Below are 3,686 nucleotides of genomic sequence, written 5' to 3' on the forward strand. Positions count from 1 at the left end.
CTCCCACCTTACCAGTATACCACCCTCCCTACAGCCTTACTTTCCTGATGGTCTAAGTAGTTATTCTGACTTGAACGAGGCTGAACCTGCCACCAACAATTAGTAAATCATTCACATAAATCTTCCACTAATGGCATGTACTCAGTACCCAAGAGCTTGCTGCTTGTGGTGCTCGAGTCTTCTGGTTCCATTCTTAAAGTAGTCCAGCAGGGACTTATGAAATAAGGCTCCGAGGAAGGAAGAGCCAATCCCTGACAGATCCTCCCTAGTCCAAGGAGCTTCCCAGCCAGCTTCCTTCCCCTATGTCACTCCTGGGTCTGGACACCAGGCAGCTCTTCTGGAGTAGAACTGGTCAGATGCTAGACCACTTTATCCAGAGTAGGGGCAGGTGCAGAGGAGGTGTGGCTCCAAGTCGGAACCAAGGGCTAAGGCTCTAAGGCCTAAACTGTAAGAGTGGAAGGGCTCCCATATCCCAAACTGAGACAATAGCCAGGTCAGATTCCAAACCGCTGGTCCCACCCCTACCCATCTTTTGATTCTATGAACACTTACTGAGGAGAGACGTTCCCCATACTTCCTTACAAAGGAAATACTTCCCTTCAGGGTCTCCTAGTGCTTCATTTCCAGCTGTATTAGCAAAAGCCCCTTTGCTCCTTCCGTCAGCTTTTATTTGGGCCTTCTGAATCCCCCAACTTGCCCTTCTCACCTAATCAAGCAACAGTATATACCAACCTAGCTGTCCCACTTGGCAGAATTACTTGACAGTGAACAGGAAGAAAGTCTGGCAAGGCAGCTAGAAAATACAGAAGTCCAGTGTTGGAAAGCAAAGCTGCATTCTCCAGGAGGACTCTCAGCATAAAAGCAGGGAACTACTGTGCTTCATTCTGATAACTCCAGGCTAGTATTCTAAATATGTCACGCTGCCAGAAAGTTCTTTAATAGGTTATTGTTTTGTATCCCAAAATAGATATGATTGATGCCAGATTCATTCCAGTTCTATAAAGAAAAATTACTCAGCTACCTTAGATCTGTATTGTATTTTTTCCCCTCTTGCATTATGTATTCATTCATGTGCTCATTCAGCAAACACTAGACTGGAAATAGAGTGGCAAACGACACGTAGACACAGTCCCTGCATTCACGAAGACTAGGCTGTGGTCTATGCTCAGTTGCTGAGGCTCAGTGTTTCCCTTTACAAATGCAGACAACTCCAGAACTCTTGCCTGGGAAGACACCCTTGAGGTCTGCTAGTCAAACCTTTTGTTTTACAGATTTAAACTGATGCTAAGAAAGATGACTCACTTGTTCCATCAACTAGTAAGTTACTGTGGGGTGAGTACTGGAACCCAGGCCCCTTCCTCCTCTGTGCTCTTTAGGAGCCCATCTGTCTCAACTAAAGGACAGAGGCAGAGGGAGGTCCTGAGAAGTGACAAGGACACTGGTTGGGGTGGGCAAAACACTGTCTCCTTCCTGTCCCTGGCCTGTGAGCTTACACACAGGCAGGGCTTTCTTTTCTTGAAAAGAATCCCAGCCTCAACTGGCCTTAGCAGCAGGTTAGGGCAAAGACAGACAGGGTCGTCCTCAGTGCTGGTGGTGCTGGTGGTGGTGGGAGGGGAGGGCAGGCCAGGGCACTTGCCTATTGTGGGTCTGGATTGGATGCTTCCACTCATTCATTTCCTTTTAATTAACCCGCATTCCTGGAGGAGAAATATTTATGTTGGCTCCCATAGAGGCAATCCTCAGACTGGAAAGAAGGGGAAGAAAGCCTGCCTTAGCAAAACAATATCTCTAAAGAGCTCAAGAAGAGAAAATAAGGGAACAAAATGCCATTAAAATAGCCTTCTACCCCCACTGAAGTCAATGAAAACTTCATTTCACATGCTAATCCCCCACTCCGCCCCCTTGTCTTCTCACAACACCTTTTCCGAAAGTGTTTGGGAAAAGTCTCTGCAGTCAGTACACAGCTCCCTGCAGCTCAGACTTCTCCTTGTGTTAGTTCAGGGCCCCAAGTGGGGCTCTCACTCCAGCAGCGGCTTTTTTCTCCCCCCCTTTAATTTAAACAAAGACTTCGGAGTTCATCAACCTCCCACTGAAATTCACAGCTGCTGAACAAACTAATCCCCTCTCCCGGCCTTTCTTCCCTTCAATGGGTTCTTGGCTTCAAAGACACTTTGGGAAAGGACTTTGCTGGGGCTCACACTGCTTCATCAATAGAAGTTAGTGCAAGTATTATCTGAAGAGCAAGTGGCTTTACAAACAAATACTGCCTAACAATCCCTCCCTCCCAAACATACACATCTAGCCTGCAGACATGATGGGATCTACAACAGGATTAGGGCTAGTACCCCTGGCTTCACACCCAGCCCCTTTGTGCAGCTGAGCTCAGCCCTGAAGTGGTGTGGGGAAAACCCTGGAGCTGAATGTCAGGCACGGCCAGACACACACACATGCGCACAAGCGCACACACACACCACACACATCCACCCCCACCCCCACCCACACACAGCAGAGTGGCCACAAATGCTGCAGGGAGACAGCCTTGTGGCCTAATTCACTTGGACTGGATACCTCCTTTCTTCAAATCTCCTGACTCCCTATCTCTCCCCAAGCCTCTCCCCTGAATTATTAGGGTGCAGGGAACAAGAACCAAGAGGACTAGAAAGAAAGGTAATGGTAAAATAGGACCCAGAGGAGACAATGATTGGGAGATGACTGAGGAAACCCATCAAGGAAGCTTTATTACACCATTAAGTGCATCTGTGCATCAAATGCAGAGTCCAAACATGAACATGCAACCAGAGAAGGTAACCCTGAGATATACGGTGGCTGAGGGGCAGAAGGGCCCCCAAACCTCAAAGAACAGTGCTGGAAGAGTCTTTTGTTAATATAGTTCCTATTCCAGAATTGGGCTTATAGTCACAGAATGGTCTAGGGCCTTGGGCCAGGGCCCAACCATAAGTGGAATCAGGGGCCATTCCTCATAGGCTGTGGTCCCTCTACTCCTATTTCATAGCCTAAGACAGCTCCCAGCAAAAGACATACACCCCTTACACCTTATACTTTCCACCTGACCTAGCCCACCGTTAATAATGCTGGCAGAGGGAGCAGCTCCATTGAAAAAAGTCCCCTCTCTCAGTTCTGCTCAGCATGACTTCATGCTCATGTCCATGACTTGTTCAAATAAGTCAATTCTACCCCAAGCCCCTGGGGCTACAGAGAAATATGGACCTGGAAATAGGAAGTCAGACACAGGGAGAGGGTAAAATCAGGCTCATAACCCACAAAGGGTAAAAACAAACAATTTGCAAGATTAGTATAGCACAGGTAGACTTGGAAGTAACAATCCTGTTCACCCTCTCAGAAGCCACTTCAACAGGATATCCCTGGGGGAGATGATATCCTGCCCTAGGTTCTGTCAGAGTGTGATAATAGAGAAAGTGAAGAACTGGCCCACAACCCTGCCTCTGGGGCTGACAGAGGCTTGAGCAGATCCTAGAAGGCGAGGAATAAAGGGGTTTAAAGCAGGCACTCAGCTGGTTTGGAGCCAAGTCTATAGCATCACGTACCTGGCAGCATGGAAAGAGCGTTGGGAAAGGCAAACAGAACCTGTTCCGAAATTCCCCTTTTCTTAGGGTAGGAGTTGAATAACAGCTGAAGTGGCCTCCTGGCAAGAGAGGTTGTCTGGC

This window comes from Trichechus manatus, unplaced genomic scaffold, assembly GCF_000243295.1.
Source record: "Trichechus manatus latirostris isolate Lorelei unplaced genomic scaffold, TriManLat1.0 scaffold00007, whole genome shotgun sequence".
Lineage (NCBI taxonomy): Eukaryota > Metazoa > Chordata > Mammalia > Sirenia > Trichechidae > Trichechus > Trichechus manatus.